Below are 16,261 nucleotides of genomic sequence, written 5' to 3'. Positions count from 1 at the left end.
GGAGTCTTCATCTGATGATGGAAGGTGGTCACAAGATAAATTTTATTTTAAATTGAAAGGCAATATTTTGCAATGGGTTAAGTTAAACCTTGAAAGGCTGAAAGCTCTCATCCTTTGACATTCAAGAAAGTGACTAAAAAGCTGGCAAGAAACAGACAATGAAAAACTGTGTGTGACATCAAAGTGCTGGAGTTGCAAAGAGAGAAGTAACTCATAAACTGGACTGAGAACACATTCTATTTGAATGGGACTATACTTGAACTAAAGCAGTGAAGGGGGCACTGCATATGGTCAGAGACAATTACAAGGATGAAACACCAAAAAGACTGAGTGGAATCCAGAAAGAGACTCACAAAGATAATAATGTTCTTGGAGGCAAGAGAAACTGGACAATATTTCACTGGACACTGAACTTTTTCATCTTCATACGAGCCTTTGAGTGAAAAAGGGGAAAGAGTAAACAGCCGTTCAATGTTTAGTAAAGACCTTGGGACACAGGCAATCTTTATGAGAAAATCAGCTTGACAAATTTAAAAGCTGATCAAGAACTTTGTTGTTAGGTGTGACTACCTGTTCTGAAATCAAATCAGACTCCTATTAATCTGACAGGAAGAAATGCATAATTGAATTTGGTATCTACAGAGGAAGTTAGAACTCCACTGATGGTATTAAGCTAAAAAGCAAATATATATGGCATAGAACAGCTATGGCAGAAAGGAAATTAAAATAGATAAAAGAAATACATTGAAAATGAAAAAAGAACACCATAGAACACTATAAAAGGTAAACAAGAAAAGCTGTGAGAATAGAAAAATAACTGATTATTGTAACAAACTTTGTATTTAAGGAAATTGCCAGCCCAGACATCATATATGTGCATGAAGGTGTTCACATGGCAGATCTAATCACTGAGGGTGAGCCGCAGGATTGTATACCATTGACTGATATACAAATTATTATTATTGTATTTAATTATAATTGTTATACCATTGACTGAAAAAGCAAATACATTGAGAGATGGTTTGTTCGCGGTACCACTGACAACTACCCCACCGTTAATCACAATGTTTACAGATGTTTGTTGTTTCAGAGCAGCAGATGACACATTGAAGGCAGGCTTTGCTGTGGTTGAGCAAGTTGTGGGTGATTTTGTAACACGACTGAGTGGTAGATTGAAAGGTAAACGGTCAGCACAGAGAGCTGAAATGACAGCTGTAATCAAAGCCTTGCACTACACTGGTGAAGAGAGGGTGATTGTTTATAGTGAATCTGCATATGTGATTGGTGCAGTATATATGGAACTGCCATAGGGCAGATAGGTGGGTTTGAAACCAGGAAAGGCCGGCCTATAGTAAATGCTAGCAAAGCCTGACACATACTACAGGCTGTGAAGGTACCTAATGACGTGGCTGTTGTCAACTGCCTAATAAACCACTTATATCCCCAACCATGGTTTCCCAAGACAAAGTTAGATCTGACAAAATTGACAAACACGTACTGGAATTGACATATAGTTTCGGGGCTGCTTATCACCCCAATGTTAGAGCAAAGATGAAATACTGAACCTGACTTTGACATTAAAACTTGACTTGACAAACTATGTGCACAGACAAAAATAACATGGCTTGACGCATTACCAATTGCATTAATGTCTATTCACTTTTCTGTTAACAGGATCAATGGTTTCATACCCTTTGAATTGCTTACAGGTCGACAGTTTCCAGGTCCAAGGCATGACGTGGTGTAGGATCCAATCCTGCCACTAACTAATGCTGTTTATTTCTACAAACTAACTGCTATGTTTGAAAATTTTTCCTGACAGGCTACCACACAACGAAATTGTGAGAACGACCCAGCTGTTAAAAATGTTGATTGGGTTTCTAACAGACACAGGTGTGGACCTGAGGACTCAGGTCCAAGAGAGGGAGAGTGTTGAAAGTGAAAGTGAATCAGCTGGAATACAGAGAGGACAAACAGGAAGTGGTAACACATTAGTGGTAACACTCGCACAACACCAACAACAAAGTCAAAGAGTGTTGAAAGTGAAAGTGAATCAGCTGGAATACAGAGAGGACAAACAGGAAGTGGTAACACATTAGTGGTAACACTCGCACAACACCAACAACAAAGTCAACAAACACTCTGTAAAATTGTGCATAAAAAAGGTGACATTTTTTCTAGCCCAGCAACAGAACCCCTAGCACACTGTGTGAGCACAGATTGTGCCTATGGAGCAGGTATAGCCGTACAATTCAAAGCGAAGTACGGTACACAAAAGGTTGTAAGACAGAACAAACACACAGGTGAATGTGCAGTTACCCACGAGGACGACGGCAGATTGATTTTTTCATTTAATAATAAAACAAAATTGTACTGATTTACCAACATATGAGAATTTTACCTACAGCCTCAGATGTATGAGAGAGTGGTGTGAGAAAGAAAACATAACAAGTGTATCCACTCCCCGGCTGGGGTGTGGCCTGGATAAATTGGATTTCCACAAAGTGCTGGAAATCCTGACAAAAGGGTTTAGAGACCTGAATATCACAATTACCATATATTCATTATAACCCGGGTAACTACATACCACATTGACCTTTGAATTTTGATCTTTGAATTTCTTAAGTTTCTTATACAATTCTACAGTATTAATTTCATATTTAATTTTTCTTTTCCTTTTTGAATTTACGATTGTTATTTGAGTATTAGCCAATAGGCATAAGTGTATTTTTTCCACAGAGATGAAGCTATATGGAAATTGGAAGGTTCTGTGGGCCCTAGGAGTTATAACTGCAATTATAATCACCATAATATTTGGCATAAACAATGGAGATCCCTGTGTAACAGACTGATAGTGTCTGCAATAGAGAAAAAAGAAAATCCACCCAAATACAGCATGCCGCTATTAGGCCTACAGAACCTGGAGGATGATGAGGAGAAAATGTGTGACCTCTTTCAGAGGTCAAGAGAGGGAATTGTGGGATTTGATTTTGTTTTACTAATCGTGCTGTTTATAATCTTAATTATGTGTATTGTTACAACAAAGATTTCTGTGCTGAGATATGTGAGTAAATGTCTGTGTGAGTGGAAAGTTACCAGCTTTTGTATGTGTGTAAAAGCTTCAAGGAGAAACAGCATGAGGAATTTACGCCTGGCATGGATCAAGATAAGAGAGAGGTCTGAGGGGGAAAGCAAACAGGCGACTATGTCATTAACTAATGCCTTAATGTTCACAGGATAAAATATGCAATGTATTTCTTACTTAATCAGTATTAATCATTGAATAAATTGATGTAATAAAGATAAGATGTTGTCTTTGATAAATGTGTATTAACCAATGAAATGAAGGTTGCATATAGAATAACTTAATGGGGGCAGGGCAGCTCAACCTTGAAGAAACAGAATCTCCTGTGTGTGTGTGTGTGTGTGTGTGTGTGTGTGTGTGTGTGTGTGTGTGTGTGTGTGTGTGTGTGTGTGTGTGTGTGTGTGTGTGTGTGTGTGTGTGTGTGTGTGCGTGCGTGCGTGCGTGCGTGCGTGCGTGCGTGCGTGCGTGCGTGCGTGCGTGCGTGCGTGCGTGCGTGTGTGTGTGTGTGTGTGTGTGTGTGTGTGTGCGTGTGTTGGTTTTGCTATACTTGTGAGGACCAAGTATTGAGAAACTACTCGTTTTGTGAGGACGTTTTTCTTTGTGAGGACATTTTAGGTGGTCCTCACAAAAATAATGGTTGTATGGTCTCCTAAGGGCCTATATGTCATGCTGTGCAAATTTCAGCAGATGTCCTCACAGCAATAGTAAACATGGAAATTGGTGTTATCCACTGTGACCGCGAGCTCCCCTATAGGACACACTCGTGTACTGCATCATACATATTGTGAGGAGGGGCCTGAGAGACAGCGATTTTTTTGATTGGATGGCTGCTTCCTGCTGGGGATATTTTTTGTGATTGGTCAGTTTAGTCATATTGCTACACTGTAGAGGGGGAAGGGAGGGGGATACGTCAATCATGTGCTCCGCTAAATTTAACCCATGAAAACAAAAACTAATTCAATTAACAAACTATACATGATTAGAAAGGGTTCGTTTAAAGATGCAAGTTTAAATATGATCTTTGATTACTCTGAAAATGTTATAATGACAGTAAGTAAAAAGAGGTTTTAAAGCAAAGTCGATCACTTTTGTTCAAAATATGAGCATCATCCGCATTAAAACGCATGTATTATCGTCATGAAAACGCGTGACAAAAACAACACCTCTCAACATTTCAATAAACAATAAAGTGGTTTACCTTGTCTGAATAACACGATCGTCTCCGTAGTTTCACTGCTAAGCCGACGCGAATATGAATGAACGTCTTAAATGACTCTACTGAATCAATGAATTTAGCGAGTCAGTGATTCTATTACGCATTCATAAAGACACTTCATTCCTCAATGAATCGGTCGTTCGAAAGAATCAGTTAAACTAACGATTCTGTGATCAAATCAGTAACTTGCCACCACTTATGGGAAGTTTTAAGTTTTATTTGTATTAATCATTTTAATTTGAATAATTTATTTTAAAAAAAAAACGTTTATTTAAAACGTCTAATCTTGAATGTATTAATTGAATTGCATTAATTCCTCATTTGAGCCTCATTTAAATGTCTGAAAATATACTTACAAGACACTGTTCAATACACCTACAATGTTCTGTTCAAATTAGTTTAGCAAATACTGATTTCAAATGATTGGTATCTTATTTTATATAGTTTTAATTGGAAATTTTAAATATACATTTTTAATTTGACATAAAATATGACATTTAAGCATAATATTTGATTAATAATCAGAAGGTGCTCCTGAATCTTTTACTACTCCTAAAAAGTGAAGTGTATGGCACTGGTATCATACATTTTACAATACTCAGCATGTTTTGGATGTGATCATCATTTTTATGTTTCATGGTTATATTGGTTTTATCTGATGGCATCATTATGTTGTATGTTTAAGGTCTCTCAGGTCATATATTTGCCTCTTATCAAATGTTTTTCCACCCTAGCCCATCTGTTCCCAATCCACGGCCTGCTTCCTTTAGCAGCAGCCTTAGTTTTGGAAAAGATGTAAAAGTAGGGTTAAAAGAAAATATAAAAGAGGCTCGTAATGCCAGGTAAAAAAGGTTCTTGAAAGATCCTTCGGTCAGCCTTTAAAGTGATAGTTCACTCAAAAATCAAAATAATGTCATTATTAACTCACCCTCATGTTGTTCCAAACTCATAAGTCCTCTGTTCTTCTTCAGAACAAAGTTAAAGATGTAAAGCGCGACTTGCTGAGCAACCTGAATGACTAACTAAAAGTGTTGTTACTAGTCGGTTTTAAGCATTCAAATAAAAATGAAGCAGCAGTATTGCACAATGTTTCATTGAGTCTTGAATAAGCTTCATGCCCAGCTGCACTACTTCTTCTACCATTATTGGACAAACTGATTAATCCAGGTGTGTCTGATTATTGTTGTTGTGACTACTGAGGTCAGGCACACCTGGATTAATCAGTTTGTCCAATAATGGCAGACAGGAAACAAAGAGCTGGATGAAGTTCATGAAGTAGTGTAGCTGGGCATAAAGCCTATTTTCACAGTGATTTGTTGCACAGTAAAATGTTTGAGTTCTGTAGCCTTGTTTAAGGTTTTTGTATGGCTAACAAATGGGTTATTTGCAGCTTAATTGATTAAAAGGGTGATAGAGACGGTATTAGATCTGTATTGACAGATACTCAAGGTTGTGGTATCGACATTGTTATCAGACATGAAAAAGTTGTATCAGCCCAGCCCTAATAAAAACATCATCAACGTGTGACATTAGTGGGTCAGTTAGAATTTGTTCAAGCATCCAAAATACAGTGAATAAAAAAGAATAAAGTAAATGGGGTCCACAAACAGTTTAGTTACAAAGATTTCTCAAAATATCTTCCTTTGTGATCATTAGAACAAAGACATTTATATGGGTTTGTAACAACATAAGAGTGAGTAAATGATGACAGGATTTTAATTTTTGGGTGAACTATCCCTTTAATGTCTTTAAACATATCAAACATTTTATTAAATGCATATTCAGAAGATTTGTTAATAAGTGTTTTTAAGAAAATCATGTTGGATATCTTGAAAGCAAGATTTTGTGAGAATCACCCATGTATATGTTGGACGTCATGTGATCAAATTCTGAAAATTGGTCTCATTAAATCCGCTTGTTGGAAAAAATGTATTAACAGTATTAACTTTCAGCAATATATATTTTATGGTTATTAGCTAACCTTGCTAGCTTTATTCTTTTTTAGGTGTATTAAGCTATTTCATTAAAGGTAGGGTATCTAATTTTGAAGTATGCTAACGGTAGCTGACTAGCAATGAAATCACGATCCTTCGCCATCCAAAGTCAAGCCTCTTTCAAAACACATGAACACGCACGGATCAGATGGACACATTGCATGTCTCATTCACCAGTGAGAAAACTTTGAAGTACAAAGTGAATAACATTACCAAAATAACCAACATAAACAACTGGTTTACATCAGAATTAGTTAAAGCACACTTTCGGTTGTGTAGACATAGTAACTATATCGTTGCGCTAATCCGTAAACGAACACAAATTTCATAAGCAACACAATGTTTCATCAAAGTATAATATCTGAATCCATCTCAATACAAACATATCGCGTACCTACCTTACAAAAATAAACAGTGCAACGACCCTTTCAGACCCTTTGCCTCCTGTAGCTGTTTTCATCTCGTGGTAAAGCAGTAAAGTTACCAATGTTCATTTGGGTTTTTGCTCTTTGCTGATCCAGGCAGTTTTTGCTGTTGTTGTTATAAAAGATGTCTTTTGTTGTGTGCCTCCTGTGCAGGTTGTCAATTTAGCAGAAAAGTTTGCCATTCTCCCTCTGTTTACAGATGGGAGATGAGCGCACGTGAACGCGCCGATGACGTATGGTGTCTGCGTCGACTCGCTGCACGGTGGCATTCAAATTATGCTTACGGATGAGGGACAAAAAAGACAACGTCCGTTCGGACCGAGATCTATGATTGGTTGAACATTTTTTGGTCCTACGCCTTTCACAGATGACATAAATTTCTACAAATACTTTTAAACAACTTTACATAGTGATGCTATCAGGATGTGAGTTGAGTTTTAACCAGCATAACTAAAAATATTTCTGGACAGATACCCTGCCTTTAATCATGGTTGTGTGAAGAATTTTTTATATTTATTTTTTAATCTGTTAACGTGATAAGCATTGATTTGAGCATTTGATTACCTTTTGTTGCAAATGTAAAGGTTTTTGAGTAAAACATCACTTTAGGGATTTTCACACTTGATATAGTTAACCCCGGGTTATTCTAAACCCCGGGGTAATTAGAATCCTAGGTTATCTGTTGTATGTTTCACATTATTCGTACTTAACCAGGAATTAAGAGATAACCTTGGGTATTCATAATCTGACGTTTCACACTGTGCATTCCTAAACCCTGTGTCAGGAGTCTCCAACCCTACACACCTGTCTGTAATTATCAAGCAACCCTGAACACCTTGATGAGCTGTTTCAGCTGTGTTTAATTGGGGTCATAACATTATAACCCTGCTTCCTTTCACACTGCATGCGTTTGGCACCGCAATGCGGTGTTAACCCCGGAAAAGCAATGCTAACCCTGCTTCAGAGCAGGGTATCATAACCATGAATTTTAGGGATAACCCCACTTTTAAATTACAAATGTGAAACGATCCTAAACCCAGGGTTAAAAGCATGGTTTAGAACAAAGATAACCCAGCGTTAAGCGCAGTGTGACAAGCCCTTTTTTGTATTGAAGACTAACCGGATGCGATGAGACATGTTTTCTGGATTCTGTGCACAGCGTTTGACATATAAGGGATGACATTTAGGGCCTATTTACACCTGGTCACTTCATGCGTTTTCATAGATTGGATAGCTATCTGATTTGTTTTGCATTTACACTTGGCCACACAAATGTGTCTCAGCTGAATGGATATGAATCCGATCTTCTGTTCCCATGCAAAATGCAAATACAAAATGACTCGCTGAACTAAAAATGGCAGCCACTGTTGTCCTCTAACTTCATTTGTGAATGCAGTAAAAAAAGAAACGCTTGCTGCAGCGCTAACTTTTTCATCCGTGTTTGCTTCTTCAAGTGGCAGGGCATCTGATTTGATCCAGAAACATTTTTAGTTATGCTGGTTAAAAGTCTCCTCACATCCTGATAGCAATCACTATGTAAAGTAGTTTAAATGTATTGTAAAAATGTATGTAATCTGTGAAAGGCGTAGGACCAAAAAATGTTCAACCAATCATAGATCTCAGTCTGAATGGATGTTGCCTTTTTGTTCCATCATCCGTAAGCGTAATTTGAATGCCACTGCGCAGCTTGTTCACGCAGACACCATACGTCATCAGCGCGTTCACGTGCCCTCATCTCCCATCTGTAAACAGAGGGAGAATGGCAAACTTTTCTGCTGAATTGAAAACCTGCACAGGAGGCACACAACGAAATAAATCTTTTATAACAACAACAGCAAAAACTGCCTGGATTAGCAAGAGCAAAAACCCAAATGAACATTGGTAACTTTACTGCTTTACCACGAGATGCAAACAGCTGCAGGAGGCAAAGGGTCTGAAAGGGTTGTTGCACTGTTTATTTTGGTACGTTAGGTACGCGATATGTTTGTATTCAGATGGATTCAGATGTTCTACTTTGATGAAACATTGTGTTGCTTATGAAATTTGTGTTTGTTTACGGATTAGCGTAACAATATATTTACTACGTCTACACAACCAAAAGTGTGCTTTAACTAATTCTGATGTTAAAACAGTTGTTTATGTTGGTTATTTTGGTAATGTTATTCACATTGTACTGCAAAGTTTTCTCACTGATGAATGAGACATGAGATGTGACCGTCTGATCTGTGCGTGTTCATGTGTTTTGAAAGAGGTGTGACTTTGGATGGTGATTTGAATGGAGGGTGGGATTGTGATTTCATTGCTAGTCGGCTTCCGTTAGCATTTTTCAAAATTAGATACCCTACCTTTAAGCGAGTGACATACCCCTGCTGAAAAACCAGCATACCAGCAAGACCAGCATATGTTGTGTTTTGGTGCTGGTTTGCTAGTGAACACCAGCAAAACCAGCATCAGAACCAGCATTAGAACCAGCTAAACCAGCAACAAACCAGCATTAGCACCAGCTAAACCAGCATTAGCACCAGCATCTGTTGTGTTTTGGTGCTGGTATGCTGTGACCACCAGCTAAACCAGCATAGACCAGCATAATTCCCATGCTGGTCCATACTGGTTTGATGCTGTTTTTTTCAGCAGGGACATCCGCTTGGGAGGAGTAAAGTGCTGATGCATGTGGTTTCAACAACCAGATGCATTTACATCTGTTTAGTTTTGACTGGAATGCGTCCCAGGCCACCTCCTAAAGTGGTTTGCACGATCAGATTTAAATCAGTCTCGAGGGCATACAAATGTGTGCTTTTTTACAAATTAAAATAAACAGACCTTCACTAAAACATGGTAAACTTTGTGTATAGATTGTGGTAAGCCCAGTAAAGAGGTATTTTTTAACAACTTTAGATCTCCCAAAAGTCTACAACCTTAATAAGATAAGTTTATATCTGGTCTGTGCTTAAATGTAAAGGGCCAATTCACCTAAAATTATTAATGCAATTGCTTTGAATGTTTTGACAATCAGCATTTTTACACATTTCCATCAACCTATCTATACATCCTTATTCCCATGCTGGTTGGGTGCTGGTTTAGTTGATGGTCACCAGCATACCAACACCAAAACACAACATATGCTGGTGCTGGTATGCTGATGACCACCAGCTAAATCAGCACCAAACCAGCAGAGAATGATGCTGGTCTATGCTAGTTGTCACCAGCAAACCAGCACCAAAACACAACATATGCTGGTCTTGCTGGTATGCTTTTTTTCAGCAGGGTTACCCAGCTCCCTTATCTCACTCCAGAATAAAAAACTTAAAAGTTGTCCAGTGTTGGTGTGGATGTGCTTCTTAATCTGCATAAATAAAGTGAAAAAGTCAAAACCACAGTATCAGTTTTTTACTAATGTTTTTCACTTTTAATTAATATTACCCTTCTGTTTTATCTCATAATATCTCATCTATTTCATCTATAGGCCCACACCTTCAATATTTAATTGAGCTTGCATGCATTTATGTGGAAAGTGATTTCGTACAAATGGTGTAAAACTAATATAATAAACTTAAATTAAAATCTAAATCAACACTATCCCCAATTAATAATATAGAAAGTGTAAAATAAAGTGTAAATGCATGTTGAGTAATTGCTGAAATTCAGATTGTGAAATTGGTGAAGGACTGCTGAAGCAGGGTGGGGGAGGGGAGAAGAGGCCGCGTGGGGGAGGGTAGAGCACGTTGCTGTGTGGGGGAGGTGAAGACATTTTGGCAGCTTCAATCACTTCACTGTGCAGAGAGACTGAGTGACAGAACGAATTCAGGTAAGACATGTTTAATTTTAATTAACTTTGAGCTGTTTTTATAGTCTGACATAGTCTTCAGGATTGTTTTTAAACTGTTTAAGGTTTGCATTAGTTTAATTAACATTACATGAAGTTCTTACATTTGGTAGCAATTGTGTTTTTCAATTAACATCATTATTCTTGTCAATTAGAACCTAAACTGGCTGTGAAAACCTTGCTAAAGTCTTGTTTAACTTTTTAATACAGTTGATTTTCTTCATGAAATCATCTTTCATAATGTAATTTATTGAACATTTTGTGAAAACATTGATATCTTTAATATTTACTGAGTAAGATCGTCTCAAATATTGAAGTCATAAAGAAATTGATAACATTAGGTGAAATCAAACTTTTAAAATGTCTCCAGTTTGAGGATTTAACGTTTTATTCTGTTTTTAACGTTTTATTCACATTTATTAACTGAGTGGTACTTGGTTATATTTACTACATTCCTGTGAATGAATAATTTAACCCATTGTAATTGAAATGATGTGATGATTTACTTTGTGGTGATCTTGATCAGATATATTTTTTTATTTAACAGATAATGGAAAGACAGAATCAAGAAAATGAGAAGGTATGTCTGTAGTACCTCAGTTTTTTACAGGCAAATACTCTTTTTAAGTTTTATTTGACATTATACTAGCATGTGTTATGAACATGAGGACAATCGTCTTTAATACACAATAAAATCTTCATAAGAGTGTGGATTTAAATTACTACGTGCTTATACCACCATTAATGTTTTACAATTTCATGATAAAAGTTCAGTTTCATTAATTAAAGGAAAATATGATTAATTTGTATGCACCACATCTCTTTTAATGCTTAATGTCTCTTAGGTTTCATAACACCTACAAGATTAACACGCTGATCAATGTTGACAAATAATATGTAAGTAAATAACATATATGTATTAACACAGGTATCAGAAAAAAGAGGCAGGAAGAGATCAAGAGAGCATCATAGCCCTGGACAGGCAGAGAGAAGTGAAGAAGATGACCAGGTAAGCATGTTTTAAATGTATGTTTTAAAGGAAAACACCACCCTTTTTCAATATTTTACTTTGTTCTTACCTCAACTTAGATTAATTAATACATACCTATCTTTTTCAATGCTTGCACTTAATCTTTGTACAGCGCCTTGTGAATGCCTTAGCATTTAGCCTAGCCCCATTTATTTCTTAGGATCCAAACAGGGATGAATTTAGAAGCCACCAAACACTTCCATGTTTTCCCTATTTAAAGACTGTTACATGAGTATTTACACCAGTAAGTATGGTCGCACAAAATTAAACGTTTGTTTGGATCTTAAAGCATCATGAAACGCTAACCATCACTTTTTTTAGATGTTAACAAAGTTAGTTGTGTTGCACATCATAAAAGACAATGTCAGTATCTGTTAATTTTAACATCAGGAGAAAACTAGTTAATTTTCAGCTTTTTTGTGATATTTTTGTCTTCCGGGTTTAAACTCCATATCTTGTAAACGTCACGGGCTGTGACGTGGCAAACATGAGAAAAAGCACAACGCGTCATAACCTGAAAACCACGCCCACCGGTGTCTCATTATTATTTATAAGATAGCGTGTTCTTATCCAATGCGGAGATGTTGTGTGTGTGTGCGCCTGTGCATGTGCTCCGTGCGGCCAGGTCGTTGGATGATTTTCCCCACGTTGCAGTCAGGATTAGACTCACCATCAACTAAATTTGCTCTGGAAAGCTACGGGAGGCAGGTGGACTTTGATCTGTTCTGAGGTACCATGTGAGGACTTTTAATTATCTTCAAACACGCTATTATTTCAACTATAACAGTTTTACTTGACCTTTGTTTTAATTAAATATTACCGTAAAACTTCAAATAATAGCCAGGGCTTTTATTTTCCCAAACCTATCGTCACACCAGGCGTCTAAAAGAGACAGGCGTCTATAAGAGACAGGCTTTTAATTTAATTGTTCCAGCATGACAGCAGAGGTTACCACATATTACGTTTTATTTATAATTTGAATGTGTTTAACAAATTAGTTTGTGTAAGTATAACAGTCTTAAATTATTGGCAGCATAAATAAAGCAAATGAGGATATGCTTTTTATTGGTTGTTGCGTGAAATCTTACCCAGATACAACAGTGCTATTTTCTGATTGGCTATTGTGTAGCCTCTTTCTTTTTTTTGGATGGGCTCGCTCGACTAGAACTCCAGGGGAGACGGCTTGATAGAGAGAGCAGTGCGGTCAGATACATTTTGGGCGCTGCAGCATATTAAATATGCTAAATAGTGTTTCCGCTTGAGAAATACAAAGTGTGGCGGAAAAGTCCTGACTCTCCCGATTGCCACTTCGCTACTGTCATCATCACTGCAAACCTGACGACGAACCTTGTTGTGTTTTCATAGTGATGAGTAACGGAATAACTGCGTCTGTCACGTGACATCTACCGGTAAGCAAAACTTTAGCGTGTGCAATCTGCACCATAGAACTGGCTTAAACAGACGATCTGACGGGTTTTAGAAGATTAAATACAGCCCGAAACTAAAAAACAGACCAGGCCTTTATTTGAGACAGGCGTTTATTTACCAAACCTGTCCTCACACCAGGCGTCTAAAAGAGACAGGCGTCTATTTGGGACTCGGCTATTATTTGAAGTTTTACGGTATATTCAGTTGAATTATTTCTGTAATACTGCTAATCTTAGAAACTCTTAGTTTATTTCAGTTACCCCGCCCACTCATCATCGTTCTTCTCACAGCGTCCATGCCCATTTAAGTTGCATTTTTCAAAATGATAGTGAGGTAGACTGGAACTGAAACAGTTGGGTCTAATAAATGGGACTAGGCTAAATGCTAACACATTCACGAGGTGCTGTACAAAAATGAAAAGTGCACGCATTGAATAAAGATAGGTATGTATTAATTTGTCTAAGTTGAGAAGAACATAGTAAAATATTGAAAAAAAGGTGGCGTTTTCCTTTAAATCAACTCTGCTGGGTGTACATTTTGTCTATTGATACTGTTGGAAAGCATCTTTTGCAGCGATTTTTGTGAGCATATCAGTGAACACCCCTGACCACCTGATGAGTTTCACGTCTTTGTAAACGAAGGTTTAATGCATTTTAGGAAGGATTGTTCAAGTGCACCTATGCAGCTATTGTAGAGGTGGGAGGTAATACAAGACACACCCGAAAATTCTCGGGCCAGAATCATATGTCCAAATTTCAGTCAAAACCGTTCTATTTCATCATAAACAATCTGAAAAATAAGGCTTTAAGTGTAAAATACAGAACATGTCCTTTAAGATTGCCTTGAAAGGTTGTTCAGGAATTAGTATTGCTGTGATAATTGATTGCCTTTTCCAATACAGATATACAGATGTTCTTTTTCCTCTTCGAGAATATTCCAGAACCCAGAGAGAAAGACCTGAGTCAGATGAGCCTTATGATTCCAACTCAGATGGTATGTATTTTATCAGACTGTATACAGACTTTCAGACATGTAGAGCAAAGTATGTTTTGACTTGATTTGTGCATATATCATGATGTCTTGTAGCCTGGGTGCCAGCCGATCTTAGCCCCGCCCACAACATTTTGAGGAACGGGAAGATCGGTCTGGAGTTTCACCGTTGAGTTGCTACTATGCTAGATCCAAAGCTGGTCGAACCAATCAAATTGTCAGGGCGGGCTTTATATGATGATGGACAGATGATCAGTAACGTAAATCAACCACGTCACCAAAGAGCGCGTGTGTTGAATCTGTTGTTTACAACGAAATGGCTGCCGCGGTAGAAATCAGATGTGTGGACTCTGACATTGAGTCTGTTCTAAAAGATATCGACAGAGCATTGATTTTAAAAGAGGAACAGAGAAACGCGAGCAAGGCATTTGTTGATGTTTTTGCCGTCCTACGGGATTCGACAAAAGTTGTCGCGCTTATGAAAGATCAAGTTAAAGAAGCAACTAAAATGGGTATCACGGCGATGCAACTCGGTGTGCACGACGAGATGGATATAACAAGCAAACGTAATGGGTATCGTCGTGGATGAAGTTCAACTAATGTACAAATGGTAAGAGATAGAATTACTGTATGACTTAATGTGATATAAATGAAATGTTGTAAACATAGTAGGTGTTGATGTACGTTCGCAAACTCAGACTTGTAGTGTGTGTCGTAGCGAAATAACTAGCAGTTCGGTCAAGCTGCAAATACGTCATTTCAACATACGTCTCACACCCCGTTGCTCTGATTGGTCGTAGGTCTATCCAATTGAGTGCAGAGGCATTTTTCGGTTGAGACACGCCTCATAATTATAGCTCAATGGAGCGGTATCAGACTCAAATTCTGACTAGAATTGAGTATGACAACGTCAGGCTAGATGTCTTGTTCTTCACACAGAAGGCCCTGACTCACACATAAAGACCAAAGACAAGAGATCATCAAAGACTGAGAGAAATGGTAAGATTGTTTGATGTAAAGTGAATTCATACAAAAAAGTCCAGTGTTAAATTAACTCTCACAGAGTTGATTTCAACACTTTTTCAGAGTTTATATAGCTCCAAACTTATCAAGAGTTAAATGAACACTTTCAAGAGACACTTTCAAAAAACATTTTTAACACTAGGCCAGAGTTTCATTTTTTTGACTTAAAATAGTGTTAAAATAACACTAAAAGGGATTCAGACAATTCACACTGTTCAGAGTTAGGTTTGACTATTTAGGCTTTGACTAGTTAAACTCAGTGCAGAGTTAAATATTTAACACAATGCCAGAGTTTCTTTGACTCATAGAAGTGTTAAAGGGGTCATATTATGAGACTTTTTAAAGATGTATATTAAGTATTTGGTGTCCCCAGAGTGCATATGTGAAGATTTAGCTCAAAATACCCCACAGTAGGGCTGCACGATATGAGGAAAAGCTGCGATGTGCGATGACATTGTTTAAAGGCGCAAAAGAGGATGTTTCCGCCGACTGAGAATCCAAAGACCGTTACTGAGTTTTTTAAATAATCATTTCTAGGGAACACCTTCCAAACCTCGTGCACGAGTATTTGAACACGAATGTTTGTTTACCAATGGCATATGCTGTGTCGAGTCAGTGGATTCATTATGTGAAATGATATGGTAATAAACACATAAGACTTAAAGTTAGATCAGTCGACGCTACTCCCATTTCAACTAGCATGTAGCAGACTGGTCACTGCCTTACAACTACAGTACAAGAACAACGTCGATATACCTGAATAACAGTACAACAATAATTATTTCCCAAAGAAAGAATAATCACTGTTACCTGTCGGGAAGAATTTTTGCGAACTGCGCGGCTGTCTTGACACCTCTCTGTTCCTTCATTGATTTCCAGCGTTGAAATGTTTCTCCAATAACACCTCTGTTAACATTACGTTCTTCTGACAATTTTCTCCTCTTCTCAGCGACTTAAAAAGTCTTTCTCTTACGTCCTCTTTCGGGTTTCTTCTCTTCCGTGGTGCAAATTCGAGGAGGAAAGCAGGAGCGACAATGAAAACATACCAAAACTAAAGACGGAGTTTCATGCGCTATGCGCTAGCCGCTATATTCTACTTCTTATACTATCTATTGATTTTCTGTGTTCTCCTCTACATCTACTCATGTAAAGCTGCTTTGCAACAATTAACAATTGTGAAAAGCGCTATATAAATAACATTGAATTGAATTGAACGTCTCGCACAAGGAACGTAATGGCAGTGATTG

This window comes from Paramisgurnus dabryanus, chromosome 6 (assembly GCF_030506205.2).
Source record: "Paramisgurnus dabryanus chromosome 6, PD_genome_1.1, whole genome shotgun sequence".
Classification (NCBI taxonomy): domain Eukaryota; kingdom Metazoa; phylum Chordata; class Actinopteri; order Cypriniformes; family Cobitidae; genus Paramisgurnus; species Paramisgurnus dabryanus.
The sequence above is the reverse complement of the archived record's forward strand: the minus strand, read 5'-3'. Positions refer to the sequence as shown.